The sequence below is a fragment of the Halichoerus grypus genome, chromosome 5, assembly GCF_964656455.1.
Source record: "Halichoerus grypus chromosome 5, mHalGry1.hap1.1, whole genome shotgun sequence".
NCBI lineage: Eukaryota > Metazoa > Chordata > Mammalia > Carnivora > Phocidae > Halichoerus > Halichoerus grypus.
In genome coordinates, this window is record NC_135716.1 from 22,792,300 (window position 1) to 22,809,599 (window position 17,300).

Sequence of the window (17,300 nt, forward strand, 5' to 3'; positions counted from 1 at the left end):
TGGTTTGTTACTCATAGTTCCCAAGAGGAAGGACATGCCACGTTTCACAGGGCACAAGGGGCGGAGGGGAGGTGGGTAGGAGGAGGAAGCATCAGGGTCTGCCAGGAAGCAGAGTAGCAAGGGGAAAGCATGCATGGGATAGTTCACTGTGGTTTTCATAGGAAGGAATGGGCTAGGCGGTGTCAGCAGGCTGAGCAGGTTTAGGATTGAATAGTGTAAATAATTGAAGTGGGATCTGGGCTATAGGGATGGTCCCTAGTTGTCTGGTATCTGGCTGTGGGTTGGTTAGGGCAGGGGAATATTGCTCTAATAGCGAGAGCCTGACAAAGGAGGTAGTTGGGGTTTGAGCTCTGGATTAGTTGGTTTGCATATGAAAGGCGTGCTCTCCGGGAGACCTTTGTAATCTGTAGGAATTACCTAGCCCTGGGAGGGGGCAGTCTTTCTCTGGTCAGTGAGGCTTCAGATAGCACAGCATCAAGAATACAGAAAATAAGGAAACATAGATAATACACCAATCCCCAAATTGGTATCTGCTTCCCAGACCTCCCTTTCATGCATATTCATCTATCCAGCTGCTACTTGGCATCATCACTTAGATGCCTCAGGGCATTTCAGAATTAACCTGCCTATAAAATGAAGTACCAATTTACCCCCAAACCTGGCCCTCCCCCTTTTACCATCTCAGTAAATACTACCTCCAAAAATAAAGCTAGAAACCTGGGCAGCGCCTTTCTTTTCCTTACTTCCCATGCTTAGTCCATCATCTGCTCCTTTCAGTTCTTTCTCCAGAATATATCTTACATTTATACACCTCTCCTTATAGCCACTGCTACCATGTAAGTCTAAATCAATGCTTCTTATCTGATCTTCCAATTTCCAGTCTTCTCTATGTGGGGAAGACACAATAGACAACAAACCAACAATTATTTAACAACCAAAAAAAAAAAAAAAAAAGTCAGCAAATGAATATAAATGCTATAAAATTATAAATATTCTTCTCTTCTCCCATTTTCTCAATCCCCCATCTTCACTGCCCTGCAGCACAGAATTATAATCTATTATCCTGTCACGTGCTAGAGTAAACTTTTAAAAATATTAAGCAGAGCATATCACTGACTTACTTAAAAGTCTTTTATAAGATTTCTAACATGCTCAGAATCCAGTCCACTTTCTTACTGTGGGCTAGAATTCCAGCATGATATGACTACAGTCTAGCGTTTTGGCTTCATGCCTTGCCATCTTCACCTTCACTCACTGTGTTTTGTAGCCTTTTTGAGTTTCAGGAATATTTTAAACTCTTTCCTGCTGCAGGAACTTGGCAGTTGCTGGTAAACTCTATGTGAAAGCTTTTTTCTAGACTCTGTGTGCCTCTGGCTTATTCTTGTCCCTTAGGTATCAGCTTAAAATCATTGCTTTTTTTTTTTTTTTTTTTTTTTAAGATTTTACTGATTTATTTGAGAGAGAGCAAGAGCAAGAGAGATCACAGATGGAGAGGGAGAAGCAGACTCCCTGCTGAGCAGAGAGCCCAACTGGGGCTCGATCCCAGGACCCCGAGATCATGACCTGAGCGAAAGCAGACACTTAACCAACTGAGCCACCCAGGCGCCCCAGCTTAAAATCATTTCTTTAAAGAGCAGTTCTGTGATCACCCTCTCTAACCACAACCCTCCCTCCCCTCTCCATATCATGTATAACATCAAGTTCTTTATTTTATATTATTATATTGATGTTTGGTTATCTAGTCTTTGTTGCTTACGGGGTCTTCCCTGCATGAATGTAAGCTCCAGGGGGTCTTGCCGCCACCTGCCTCATCACCATTGTAGCTCCTTGCATACAATTCATAGATGAATGAATTATTTAGACAATACCTTTTCTCATGATTTGTTCAGCTTTATTGAGATATAATTGACATATATAACACTGTGTAAGTTTAAGGTATACAACGTGATGATTTGATAGAGATACATATTGTGAAATGATTACCGCAGTAAGGTTAGTTCACACATCCATCACCTCACATAATACTATATTTCGTGTGTTTGCGGGTGTGTGTGTGGTGAGAACATTTAAGATTTACTCTCTTAGCAACTTCCGAGCCTGCAATACAGTATTGTTAACTATAGTCACCATGCTATACATTACCTCCCCAGAACTCATTCATTTTATCTCTGGAAGTTTATACCCTGTGACCAACTTCTCCCCATCTCCCCTACCTCCTAACCCCTGGCAACCACCATTCTACTCTTTCTATGAGTTCATGATTCTTCTTTTAAACTTTAGGGCACAACTCCTAAGACATGAAAGCCTAGTGAAAGTTAGCTTATCAGTTTGTTTTCCTCCTGGTTGGGATAAACTCAGGGAGAAGGGAGCCGAGAAAAGGGTAATGACTAGATTTATATAAAAGGTATGCAGAGAATTTGGTGTCAAAATGGAGGATTTGTGGGTTTTAAGTTTTAATTTGTTTTGTTTCTTTTAAACTATCATTTCTTAGGAACTTACTGAGTGCCCATCAGTGCCAACTATTTTTTAAAATTAAAAATTATCTTATTTACTCATCACAATAACCCTAAAAAGTATTATTATTCTGTATTCAGTATTATTATTCTGATACTACAGATAAGGTTTATGAGAGGGATTTGTAAGATAATTTTTACTTGGTTTTCAGTTTTGTATTATTTAATAACATTCCATCAAAATAGGACAGAGAGTCTGTGGGCTCTGGAGCCACGTAGGACTGGGTTTTCGGTCCATGGCACCATTACCATCTATGTGACCTTGAATATATTTCCTAACCTCCTTAAAAATTGTATTCTTTAGGGGCGCTGGGTGGCTCAGTCAGTTAAGTGTCTGACTCTTGATATTTTTGCTCTGGTCATGATCTCAGGATCCTGGGATCAAGTCCCGCATTGAGCTCTGTGCTCAGTGGGGAGTCTGCTTGAGATTCTCTGTCTTCCTCTCCCTCTGCTCCTCCCCCCATGCTTTCTCTCTCAAATAAATAAATCTTTAAAAAAATATTTTCTTTATATGAATAATGGGAAAAACATTAGTGCCTACCCAAGTTGTGATGATCATTAAATTAGATTAGATGATGGTAGAAATTATTGTGACACAGTGCCTGGCAAGTAGAAAATGCTCTGAAAATAGTAGCTATTATTATCATTCCCAATTTTGTAGCATTTAGGGGCACTGCACATAAAGGAAATGCGGTGTCCTTGGTTTAAGGGAACAAGATGTCCCAGTTTAAGAATGTTATAAAACTATAGCAAAAATTCTATACTGAAATATCTTTGAAGAAGCTTGTGATGCATGTAATGACTAAATTTGTATTAAAATGAAATAAATGAAAAAGCTGATAACATATCACGTAAAATATATACAAAGTATGGCTCAAAATTTAATTGCTGAGTTTATAATGAATACATTCGTAACAGCTAATGGATCAACCTCATTTGCAATCACATTTAAAGAAAAGGATTCTTCTCGATTTCTCTTTTGTCTCTGAACTTGTGATAGTGTCATTTTGGTATCAGAGTCGAAAAAAACTTTGAGTTATGCTCTCTCCTCTCTTCATTCTTCCCCACCTCCTGCCACTGTCCAGGTCATACAGAATTGCTCTTAATAATCTAAGAGCAATTTCCTAAGTCTTTGTCCAAACTTGTTTTATGGGAACTCAAGTGATGTGGCTGCTTCCTCTCCTTTGGAAGCCAGCTCCATGGCCCAGTAGCTTGCTCAGTCAGCAAAGATTATCCGACACTGTGCCTTCATTTTCTCTTTCATAATACCATCCTATTACTCTTAGCTAACACCCTTTGCATTATCCAGAGTAATTCGCTTCTTTCCTTGATGTTTGCAGCCTTCAGGTATTAGGGGACTGTTATCATGACCCCCCCTTTAATTGTCACTTAGTCAGGTTTTACATATTCAGTTCTTTTCATCTTTCCCCATAAGTCCATCCCCCCAGGCCTATAATCATTTTGTTACTCTTCTTTGAGCCCTTTCCAGTTTGTCTGCCTCTCTCTGGAAATGAGGCTCCCAGAATTGACTGCATCATAACACATACATTCTGCACAGAGCTTTGTGGAGTCACAGAGCTGCTTGGTTGGAGAAATGATACCACGTTGAGCCAACCTCAAAATGACATGGTGTTGCATTCCACTTTACATTTGCTTGTGTACATGACTGATCTACTTGCCTAGAGAGAAGGAACTATGCACAGTGTACTTTTTTTAAAAGAGTGGATAAGGACTGTCCACCTTAGCGGCACGTTGGAATCACTTGATGATCTATAAAAAATACTAATACCTGGCTCCCATCCCCAGGCATTCTGAGTTAATTAGTATGGGATGTGAGCTATCCATCAGAAGCTTTTAAAACTCCCCAGGTGATTCTAATGTGCAGCAAAGTTTGAGAACCACTGCCTTAAACAACAGGTGCTTAGTAAACATTTGACAGGTGAATGAATAAATCAACACTGTATTACTTATCTTTTCTTCAACTGATTTCTCAAAGTATCTCCCGAGGTAATTGTCTTCCAGCTTTCTGCCACTACTATTTATCTGTGTTTTATATAGATACTTCAAACTTTTCCACTCGTTGATTTTTTTTTTTTTTTTTTTTTTTGGCCAGAATTTCCAGACGCTTTGGAGGAATTGTATCACATGCTTGGCCTGTCAGTTTTCTTTTTCTTTTTTTTTTAATTTAATTTTATTTAAATTCAATTAATTAACGTAGAGTAGACCTGTCAGTTTTTTGACAGGCTTCTTAGTTTAATGATGCCCTCATGTTTAAGTATCTCATTCTACATCCTTCCATGTGCTTGGGAATGAAATAAATCAGAATTTCCCTTCCCCTTTTGTTTCCATTCATGCATTTTTACAGCACTTGTCAACCCAATGAAGACCAACTTTATTTAAATGACGACAAGCTTTTACAATGATTTTTCCTGGCAAATTTTGATTCAAGAGCAGCATTTCTATTCAGATGAAATTACGTAATTCATAGTAGAGAAAATTTCAAGATATAGTTTAGCATATTCATATATACCATGTCAATTCAGTAGTAGATTTTTAAAGATGTTTTTTAGTAGATTTTAAGAGTAGTTTTAAGTTTATGAAAAAATGAACAGAGTACAGAATTCCTGTAGATGTGTGTGTGTGTGTATGTGTGTGTGTGTTTCATCTGGGACTGAGGCTCAAGTATCACAGAGAAATGTCTTTTGAATCTTTGTTTTGAATCTAATGTTTTAAAGAGCGAATGTTACATAGGGAATTATTAAACTTTACAATAATGTGAAACTGCATTGTGCTGGGCTTATTTAATTATAATGATAAAAAGTGGAGTTTATCTTGCATGGTTTGGAGTTTATTCTTATTTACATGGACCTTCAAATATTTTCATGTTTAGCACAATCTAAAGAGACACAGTCAAAATACAGCTCTCACAACAAGACCACATCAAACCCACATTCTCATCTTGAGAGGCCTTCCTTCTAGTGATGGCCAAGACACTGATGGACAAGTGTCTAGAATGTGAGGCAGAGAAAGTATCACCAAAGGGGCAGTTTGTTGGAGCAAACTCTTGACCTTCAGAGAGGATACATTGTCTTTAACCTGTAGAAATTCTTTACTTGAGGCTTGCATAAGATTGAAAAGCCCACAGGTAGTTCTAATTCATGATTTCTTTGTCTTCCACATCCTGCTTTTACCAAACACTGAGAGTCTGAAAATCGAAGAAAACAGTATACTTATCAATTGTCTCAGCCAGTTATGTTTGAGGTTGGAGGAAGGTCCAGGCTTTAATTAACCCCAGTAATGAACAGAAAAGAGAGAAGCAGGTCCAAAGAGATTCTTACTCAGTTGCCCATGGTATCAGATAAATTATTTTCAGAGGTTAAGTCTCCAAGTCAATTGTCCAATGACCTTCACTTTATTAAAGGGAAATAATATAGTATGTGAGAACGACATCTTTATTAAAACCTGTGAAGCCATATTCAGTAATATCCTTGTGACTAAAATTCATTTTTTCTAACATTTCTTTTAGTCTCTCAGCTGCATTTTTAACATGATCCCTAGCTGATTCTTACGTACACTGGAATAAAGTTTATTTGCAGAGTACAGAGTAGGGTGGGTCAGACAGTGTTGAGCACTGTATGCTTTCCTTATTTTGCTTTGCTAATCATATACTGAAACAGAAAGCATAAGCTAGAACTATAGAAATTCGATTGGTGAGTTCTCCTATGCTATTAACTCATCTTTAAATAATTGCACACAGAAACTTCCCAAATTCTTAGTTTAATATTTTATCTCTTGGACTAGCATGGATCCCAGACAATGAAAAAGCAATATGAATTAAAGGAAAGTAATCTGGATATAATCAATTCCCTAATGGGAAAGTGGAGTGAGATTATGGTCAGGTGGACATTGTAGTAAAAGTTGCTTTAGTAATTGTAGTTTACTGTATATACTTAAGCTAACAGTCCAGTTCTGTCATTTTAGTTCAGTTCTTCTTATTTTATCTTGCCCACTCTCTTTTTTTAAAGGTCTGGTTAAAAAGTGTTTCAAGTATTGTTAAGAAGAGATATTGCAGTCAATTGGACTTAACTGATTTTTTTTTTTTTTTCCTCCAAAGTTTCAATTCCTAGAGTGGTCAGAATAAGAAAGTTGCGGTCCTGTAGCACTTGTCTGAACAAGATCTATTCCTGCCTGACTGGGTCATACATTACACTAAAAATACAAAGAAAGTAGAGAAAATTATAGAGGGTTATTTATTTATTCTCATTGAAGAGACAAAAAAGTTCTAAAGCAACTCAAATGTATCAATTATAAGAGGCAATATACTCATTTCAAACATCCTGCATTGATTAAAATAGTTCTGAAATTTCAAGTTTTGATTTTTTTTTTCCTAAGACCAAGTTATATTCTTTGGAACAACCTCTGGATTGAAAATTTTCATAATTTGAGAGTGGCTTTGATTTTAGGGAATAACCTGATGATACGGTCATCTGTTTGGGCACTTTTTTTTTTTTAACTGATCAAAAGCTAAGTAGCAACTATAATATAATGAAATTGATTTTCCTCTGTGATTCATAAATGGGCTCCAAAGGTGATTCCAAAAGCAAAATTACAGTAATATTTTGAGCAAAAATACTATTACTACAATTGACAAGGTATTTGTTGTGGTATAGATGAAATCATTTTGGGCTTGGGGTTGTTAAAAAACAAAATTTCAACTGAGTAAATTTAAAGATCAAATTGGCTTTGTCCAGTGACTCATGAATTGGGCTGCATCCCATCTAGCAAATAGGAAGGAGTTCCAAGGAGTTGTGAAAAATGGAAGGCTTCTATGGGCAGAAGTGGGAAGAGATAAGGAAGGAGCAGATTACCTTATCTTCCTTTGGGGGGATGGAAGGGTTTGTGTGGCAGATTACCTCATTGGTGCTGATCAGAAAATTCCAAAATGACTGGTTAAGATTACATTCCTGGAGAAGATTGAAACTGCAATTAGGTTAGGGATTAAGCCTTGGTTTGATGATGTGGATTTAGCCAAGTGACTCCATTTTGTATTTGTTGTTTCTTTTTAACTGAATGTAAGAACCTGTTTCAAGTCAGAGCTCTGCAACTATTGTTTGTGAAACCTTAAGCAACTTACTTGCTTGAAGTTTCATTTTTTTCATCTTTAAAATGAAGATTACATCAATCTATCACACAGGATTATAGTAAGAAATTAAGTAGTATGTGAAAAAATGCTTTGTAAATATGTTGTTATGGGTAAACATATCTATTTCTGTGCTGTTTTGAAGAATTCCATTTGTATGAACAAGTTCAGTTTTTCTTTTTTTAAAAAAATCATGTTTTGGTGGTCTTATTAGTAATTATATTTATTTAAATAAATACTATTCTTTAAAACATATTTCCAAAAATTTGCATTTGTCAGGACATTGGTCTCTCCTAGAAGATGTTGAAAAACAATGAAATTATATTTTAAAATATAGAATCCTCACTCTTCCACTTTTTTTTCTACAAGTAAGTTCAAATCATTGCCATTTCAATACTCTAGACTTTGAGGAGCCACTGCTTATAATATAGGAATTGTAAAGTTATTTAAATGAAAAATATGAATATGTTTGATGAAAATACTGGCCATATTTATCCCTTTATTCTAAATTTCAAAAAAAATTAATAAGATAAATTTTAATGACCTTAACTTTTATTGATTATCATTTATTTTTGGAAAATGCCCTCCATGTGTGATAATGGAAAAGTGATTTTATTAGTGATTATAATCCATAGAAAGTCTTTAAAACTTTTCAGTTTTCTTTTCCAATACACTTTTTTTTTAATAAGTGGGGTAAAGTGGAATTGACTGATTAATACGGCTTTTTGCTTCTTCTTTCTTTCTCCATCAATTAAAGTTTTCAAGTCCAATAAATGGGAAGAGGGAAGCCAAAAAAGAGATTTGTTTTCTCCCCAAGTAAAAGGCTTAGCCCTGAATCATTTCAGCTGCCTCTTTATGATATCAAAAAGATTTTGACAGTATTAAATATAATTTTGAAAGCCTTAGTTTATTCTCTTAATTTTTCCATATTTCATTTTGACATTAAATGGTCAAACTTTTGGGTGAGAGGTCAAGTTGACGGGGTTAATCTCTTAACCCCCATCAATAAGGGTTTTTCTAGAAAGACCCTTTTGCAATATGGCAACAAGCTATATACACTTGATTAAGGTAATGACAAAAAATAGAGTTAGAGTGGGGGCAGAGAATCAGGCCATACATAAGGATAATGTCATATAGATAACAACATATTTCAAATTCTCACGAACACTCACCTTCTGAAGATTAATTCTTTATTAAAATTTTTTTCAGCCTTGGCCATGAAGCCTCTCATTTTCCAGAATTTGTTTTCCTGGTAATACACTCTCCTATACTTATTTCACAAGAACCAAAGTAGAGACTCTATGTGGAATCTGTGCTTGTATTCCAAGTCAGCATAAAGTGTATCCAAAATACTATTATCTTTAAAGGAAGGAAATAAACATTTTGTACCAAACATTTAAAGAGATACATATTTTTTCTATACAATCAAAAACCAGGAATGAGAAAATAAAATTTTCTTGTTTAAGAAATCACTTCAAAAATAAGAAAATTGGCCAAAGAAGGCCTGCTATAAAAACCTTAAGGCTTAAATTCTAAAATACATTTTTAGTTTTTCTCCAGATAGAAATTTGCTATATATTTTATATTCCCATTAATTTGTTTTCCTTTTTAAGATTTTTTTTTTTTTTTAAAGAGAAAGCATCATATTATCTTTTTTTTCCCCCTGATGCCTAGCACAGTTCCTTGATCCAAACAGACATACAATAAATGCTTGTTCTTTATTTAACACGCCTAGATGGTATGCTTTGAGAAGGCACCAGGGAAATTTCCTGCCCCCCAAACTCAACCAAACATTTTATCAAACAGCATTTTCTCTCAACTCTGGGGTAGAAATTATTCCTTAGGGCTTTGTCAGACTACATTTTAGCTATCAGTTAAGAATTGTCTTGATAATAGCAGCAAATGAATATTCATTGAGTACTTAGTGTATGCCACTTCTATGCTAAGCTCCTCACACATATCATCTTCTTAATCCTCATTAACCCTTTGAAATATAAAGCACAATTGATACTCCCATTATTCAGAAGATAAAGGGAGGATCTGAATATCCTGTCCAAAGTTACTCAGTTAGGTAGTTGCAGAGCCTGGTGTTGTCTCTACAAACTTTGTTCCAACTGAGCTCTAACAGACATAGGATGTAAGTGAGAGCCCAGCTTGCTGATAGAGATAACAAGTCCCAAAGATATTAATCTTCACAGATTTGTTTAAGCTACCCCAAACCGCCCCCCACCGTATCCCATCCACACGATGAGAATTATTGGTGGAGATAATGACATCCTTGCCTCTAATTTCCTGTCCTCCCTCTGGAGCCTCACCCTGCAGCTTCTCTCCTTCAGTGCTTTGCCCTGGATTTCTGCTCCAGGATCTTTGCTCAGCTGGTTTCATGAAAGCAGCTCCACGCGATAGCAGAGAGCCCTGCGATTGATGCTCTCCTGTGTAGTTACAGAACTCTAGAACACTTGTACATATCAGACTGGGGCGACTTTGATCTTTGTGTAGGTCTAGTGACTGGACTCTCCCACTCACTCCCTTCTCTTTTGTGGGTCTCCCTGCCGTTTTAAAACTCCTTTTACCTTAGCTCTCTCCCCTTTTCTCTGTAGACATTTCTTCTCCCTGTTTTTACTCACATTTAAGAATGCCGCTAGCTACTGCTCTGAATGTGTTCCCCCTATCATGGACATGTAGCTTCTCTTTCTCCCCCTATTCTGATGGGCACTTTAATCCAGTAGCAATGTTCAGGCATGGAACAGTTTAGATGATACCCAACAGGGTGGTGGTAGCACACAGCGTTCGGTGTTCACCTGCATCCTAAGGCTAAATTACCTGCAGTACAGTAACTGCTTTGTTTATGGAACAGTAGATACGATCTCTGCTTCCCTAGCAGTCTCTATCTGCCAGTGCTTTCCCCAGTATCTCAGAAGTACAAATTCCCACTAGACTGAACCCTTGGAAGGGAACCCAGATTTTCAAACCTGATTTTTAAATGATTCTGTTTGACTGCTTGCATGGCACAGTTAAAACACAGACCTTTCAGGAAAATAAACTTCATGAATATTTACTTCCCTTTTGCTGATTTAAATGCCTCATTGAGCTGCTATGCACTTCACCTTTAGAAAAACAAATGGAAATTGGTTGATGCATTTTATCAAGTTAGGTAAGTTCTTTTTCGTTTTCGTTTTCTTTTTCTTTTACTTCTTCTTCTTCTTCTTCTTCTTTTTTTTTTTTTTTTGGTTTAACTTCTTATCTTATGTCTCTAGCTCTCTTTATTTCTTTTTCACTCTGGCATTCTTCCTGGAATCAGAGGCAAATTTGAAATGGTTCTAAATTTAGGTTTTCATACTCAGCAATGCCAGATACTGTATTTTTGCATATATGAGGTAGAACAAAAGTCTCTAAAAGTCACCTGGGCAGTTAGCACTATCCCATATAAAATCTGAGCATCAGGTCCACATCAGTAACATCTGTAACTGTCACATTGCCATGGAGGTTCCTCATGCCCCCAATTCCTCTAACATTTTTACCTGGAAGGAATAGGTTAAAAAGAATACCGCAGACAGGTCTGAAGGAATCAAGACATGGTTGGAAAATGGGCACATTGAAAATTCTCTTTTTACATTGATAGCAGCAGGGCAGGTTGGGGGACTTAAGAGTTTACTGTGTGGTTGGAAGCCTCAGGATCTTTCTAGTACAGGTTTCCCTGAGTTACTGCCTGGTAGGAACGCTTTTGCTTACTGCACAGGGTGACAACCCTGTGTCCTTCACTTTGCCTTACAACTTGCCATTCAGTCACCCCTGGGGCAGATACCCAAGTGCTAAGGGATTGATCTTGGCAAAGATTCCCAAATCAGGTTCTAGGGAACACCTGTGACCTACAAGATGGGACTAGCAATGCTTCTAACACTTGGGTCTTGCAGTTTTTACTCTTGTCCATCTACGGTCAATCTTCCCATAGGCCTGGGTGGTTCCACTTATAACTTCAATCAAATCATGTCACTGCCCAGATTTGAATATAATGTTGTTTCCCATATCCGCAAAGACCTTCATGCTCTGGTTCCTGGCTTTCTCTGTGACCCATTTCCCCCACTCTTCTGTACGTTCCCTCAGTTGCAGCCTCTTGGGCCTTCTTGCCAACTCAAACCTGCAAGCATGCTTTCAGCACAGTGCTTTTGAAACTGCCATCAGCTTGGCCTGGAAACACAACTTTCTCTCATTTCACTCAGGTCTTCGCTCAAATGGCATCTCCTCAGAAAGGTTTTCCCTGGCCACTGTGTCTAAAATAAGACTCACCTGTCACTCTTTGTTCTCTTACCCCAGTGGCTTTCAAACTCATTTGCCTGTTACCCACGGTAAGAAATACATTTTGCACCATGACCCCAGATGATATATACAGATGACTGCAACAAAAATTCATAAAACAATACCTATATTTACTGTGGGAGATGCACTCCAATATAATCGAACCCATTCCATTCTACTCCGTTTCATCTCATTCTATTCTAATTATTTCATTAAACATCATTCTGGCTACATCCCCTCGAGTTGATTTTACCACCGAGTGGTTACAACCTATTTCCGTGTTATAAATACTGCCTTACTCTGCTTTAGTTTTTCACAGCAGTTATATTTTATATACTGTTTGTCATCTATCTTTTTTTCCTAGAGTGTAAGCTCTGTGAAGGACACACAAAAAATGCAGACTTTGGTAGGTTTTATCACTGTTGTATCCACAGTGCTGAGGCACATATAATAGGCCCTCAATAACTATTTGTTGAATGACTGAATGTGTTACATTACAGAAAAAAGGTTTTGTTTTCAAATAATTTGGGGAAAATTCTGTATATTCTGTATCCCTCTTGAAGACTCATAATACCCATTAGAATATATTCAAAATTTCAAGATGTTCTCTAGTAAAGAAGCTGTGGTTTTGCTAACCCCAGGATTCAGAAATTTAATGGACTCCCTCAGAGCTCTTCTTTATTATATACCTTTAACGCATCATGGGATATCAGTGATACTCAAATCACAGTTCAGAAAAAAAATCTAAGCAAAGACACCAGTAATGGGTTTGAGCACAGGTGATAGATAGTGGGGTCCTGGAGTCATCACTTTCTCCCCCAAATGGAGGCATTAATAATTCAGTTAGTGGATGGTGGGTAGGCTCAAGGATCCTGAGGGAAGGGCTAAGTGGTTTGAGCTGTAGGAATGAGGCCCTTGGGTGAATTGGAATAGCGGTGGCAGTATTCTAGTCTGGAGGAAATGTTCAGATAATTTTACAACTGGGATGGTTGTTCTTGTCACTATCCCTGAATATGAAACCTGAGCAAAGAATTACTCTGCTTTATTTCTCTAACCTTTTAGTTATAGATCCATAGTTGGGGGTAATGATCCTCAGCGAGATGGCCAACGGATCAGGGGAGGGAGCAGAAGACCAATGTCACTTCTTTATTCTCTTGGTCTAGAGGATACCAGCAGAAAGAATCTCCTTGTGAAGCAGAAGGAGGAGGCAAGGAGTCATGAAAGGCTGATTTGGCTGCTGTTTTTCATAGCATGTGTCTTTTAAGAGGGGATATTTAGGGGTGCCTGGGTGGCTCAGTCAGTTGGGCGTCTGTCTTCGGCTCAGGTCAAGATCCTAGGGTCCTGGGATCGAGCCCCACGTTGGGCTCTCTGCTCAGCAGGAGCCTGCTTCTCCCTCTGCTTGTACTCTCTCTGTCAAATCAATAAATAAAATCTTAAAAAAAAAAAAAAAGGGGGGGGATATTTACATGAGCTGAATCTTTGGGTGATAAGAAATTAGGCCCTAAATCACTGTTAAATGCTATTATTATTTCTTTTCTTTTTTTTTCATTTTAAAACCTGGGAGACTCTCTCACTTATGTAAGAGGCACCTACATTCGGTACTTTAATTCTGGAAACAGCATCTCAACTTTTATGATTGTGAATTCTTAAGCATTGTTAATCAATCCTTGATTCTACTTCCTTCCTTTCCCTCCTCAAAGTTGTAAATCAATTAGCAGAGTTGTTTGTCCACTGTGACTCTTTTCCCAGTTCTGTGGGCCATGAGGTAGTGCTGCACTTCTTTCTGTCACTTGAGCCTGATGGGACACCTATTTTATTTGCTGTGTTACTATGAAAGCATGATCTCCCAGCTTATGCTCCTATCTGAGAGGGAGATTTGGGCAGCCATAACACTGTAGATACCATTTTAAGTCAGAAAAATGTTTCAACGCCCCTGCTCCACAGTTCATCAGTTATTAAGAAAGATGATTACTGTGAATGTTCGAAAGTAATGACTTAGTGTCTTTATTCACTTCATCTAATGTGAGATGAAAGGCACAGAGAGTGACAACTATAGGCAGAACGTTCCTTCAAAGATGACACAATCTTAAAAATGTGGGGTGCACATTGTCTTTATGGATGGGAATGTTGGCCCTATGGTGACCCTAGTGAAGGGAAGTGGCTGAGGATGTCTAAAGAAACGCTGGAAGATTAATGCCTCAAACAAACCTAAGGAAAAAGGAACAATACTCAAGAGCAGTTGCGAACACTTGGATCCTTTCTCAGTGGAACAATGTTGTGTGAGTCTCTAATGGAAAGTGCCTCAAAGGCGTCCAGGAACCAGCAGGAATTCCTATCATGAAGCCCAAAGATTAACACCATGCATGGCATCAGTAAGACGAAGAGCCAGAGTGAAAATGCAATTCTGACACTGTGCTGCATCCTCTGGTGACTATCTCTGTGGTTTTCTCTTTGCTGACAGCCCATTAGTTCAAAGGCAGAGACTTCTGTGGACAAAGACCCTTGCTTTTCCAGTACCTCTTGGAACTAGCCTTTGATATGGTACAAATCTGAGCTCCCTCTCATTTTGCCACTTGTTGGCTGTGCAGCTTTGAAAGAGTTACTTAACCTCTCTGTGCTATTGTTCCTACATTCATAAAATTAAAATAATGATTTCTATGTATCAAGGTTGCTGTGGTCACTAAATCACAAAACAGCAAGTCCTCAAGCTTAACACTGTGTTCAAATCCCAGTTCAGCTGCTTGTCAATGTGTTATGATGTTGGCTGTCAGTCTCCAACACTCTGCCCATATCTACATCATGGGGTTGTTGTGAGGATAAAATGTAAATACTTCATGGATCGTTCTTAGCCCTGTAACTTTTCCAGAATTACAGGTCCACCATAAATATCAACCATTGTTAACACAAACAATATTAAGGTGCTTAGGTTCATAGTAGGTGTGGCTAAATCGTAGTTCTCCTGTCTCTGAAATATTCCTGTTCAGGGCTTTATTTAGTTATTGCCTGCTAATGAAAACTTTTCTGACTAGGGGTGTTCTTATGGATGTTAATTTTGCAATTTTCCCCTTGAAATTTTGTGAACCTTATTCTGTGGGAGACTCATAGGTCAGAGTCATTTTGGGATAAGGGACCCTTTGTCTCAGATATTCTTGCATGAAAGAGAGGATGGGCCATGACTGATTTTGCCAGCAGTTAAAGATAATTGTCACAAACATTTGGGAGGTGTGACAGGAAGGAGCACAGACTGTGGGATCAGATGAGAGGGGTTGAATCCCAGTCCAAACACCCCTTTCCAGCTGTATCGGCCTTAGGCTAGTTTTTTGTTTTTGTTTTGTTTTTTTTTTTAAACTATCCGGGGCTTCCTGGAGAATATAATGAAGATAATGCCTCTATGAAAGGCTGATTAAATGAGATCACTGATGTGAAAAGTGCCTGTGTTTTGCAAACTATAAAGCCCCATACAAAGAGATTTGAAGACATAAAAATCAAGGAATTATTTCTATTACTTTAAGTTCCCAGAATAGAATGATTTGGGAAATAAAAGAGGAAATTGATGGCATTGTTTTAATGCGTTGTGGTAGCACAGCAAATGTTTTGCTTGTTTAAAAGTTTTCCCCAGAAAATAAGGGTAAGGATCAGAAGAAATTAGGACTCAAATTTGGTTATGTCTAAAACTGCTTCTTCATTTAAAATGTATATTATAATATATTGCATTTTAAAGACAGATCATGGGCAGGTATCTGGAATTTAGTGCAATTCCAACATTCCAATTAGGTCATAATATAAAACTTGAGGTACACAGAACCAGACGGTGAAGAAGGACATTTGGCATGGATTATTCCCTGTTCTATGATTATATGATGATTATGGAAAAACATAGCTAGATACACCTCTCTGCTTAACATTTCATTTCTTAGGTTGAAGGTATATAGAATTTGTTAATACATGGGCTTTGGGAGAGAGGTAGACATTTTGACACTTGCCAGGTATTTTCAGGATTCCATCTCCTGTGTACACTGTAGGATTGCAGTTCCTGTTTCCTCTGCGTTTGCCCATGTGACTCCTTCTGACCAATGAGATGTGAGCAGAAGGGACATCTGTTCCTTCTGGGCTACAGCGTTTGAATTGCTGCTTTAGACCCCCAGACCTCCATTTTCTTTCATGTAAAGTGACTGGGGATGTTAGAGATTTTGCTTGCTCTGTAAACTGGGACCCTGAATGATCAAGAAAAGCAGAGCCTCCCTGCTGAGGTGCGATGCACATCCGGCGTAAGGGGAAAGACAGCTCTGTAATTTTAAGCTACTGGGAATTGGGAAGTCATAACCTTGCCTAGGCTGACACAGAGACAGACAAATCCATGTTTTGGGTTTTGATCTTACCTCTGACACATACTGGGTGACTTTGGACACATTACTTAACCTTTCTAAGCCTCCATTTCCTTATCTGTATTATCATCTCATTGGGAGATTATACTAATGCTAAATTCATATGGTTGTTTTGATAATTAAATAGAGCAATGTAGATAAAGTACTTAGGATAGAACCTGGCATATGGCAGGCATTAAGATATATATTTATTATTATTACTGTTTTATTAGAATCCTAGGATCTTAGTGTTTGAATGCAATTTAGATACCATCTACTCAAACACACTATTTTTCATCACTGACAGAGGATGACAGGGTCATTGACTTCTAAAGCAAGGTTCTTAATATGTGTTACATGACTGCCACTGAAATTGCATGATAAACTTGTGCAAATAGGGTTCCTGGCTTCCATCAGATTCTCAGTGGAGTTCACCTCCACTGAGATGAACTGTTGAACATTGCTTCTAGAAGGTCTCAGCTGATTCTAAAGTTTTGTAATTCTGAATGCCTTGCTTAAGTCAAGATTTGTCCATGTGATCCTTCTGGTATCCCTAATTAGAAAAGGAAAAAAAAAAGTGAATTTGGCCTGACCTATTGCACATTGCGCATTCCCTTTCCTAATGGCCCTGAGTGTAATTTTTCTGGGTAAGGAGGCGTCTCTCCCCTAGAGAGCAACTGTATGACTACTGCTAGGCATTGCCTCATAGGCATCTTCCAGCATGGACTTTCGTGAGGCAGTCAAGATTACAGCATGCTGGGAGAACTGGTATCTGGTCATAAACAGGAAGCAGAAACTGACCCTTCTAAAAGAGGTAGATCATTATGAGACATGTTCTAGTGGGGGCTGCATAATTGTGGTTCAGTTCTGGACTGGTGTATAATCCAAGATGGGAAAACTAGGAAGACTAACTAATGGTCCACCCACTTCAGGGAGTTGGGGCTGGAAGGAAAGAGGGTGCAGTAACTAGATAAGGTTTGTGATAGG

General features: G+C 38.1%; 1 long non-coding RNA gene across 1 annotated transcript in view; it reads left to right on the forward strand.

Annotated features, from left to right (window-relative positions):
- The first annotated feature begins 17,050 nt into the window (after window positions 1-17,050).
- The window catches only part of LOC144381708 (uncharacterized), a 44,254-nt gene continuing 44,004 nt past the window's right edge, over window positions 17,051-17,300 (forward strand). Inside the window, exon 1 of the long non-coding RNA XR_013447478.1 lies at window positions 17,051-17,127. This is a non-coding gene — a long non-coding RNA (uncharacterized LOC144381708). The remainder of the gene's footprint in view (window positions 17,128-17,300) is intronic.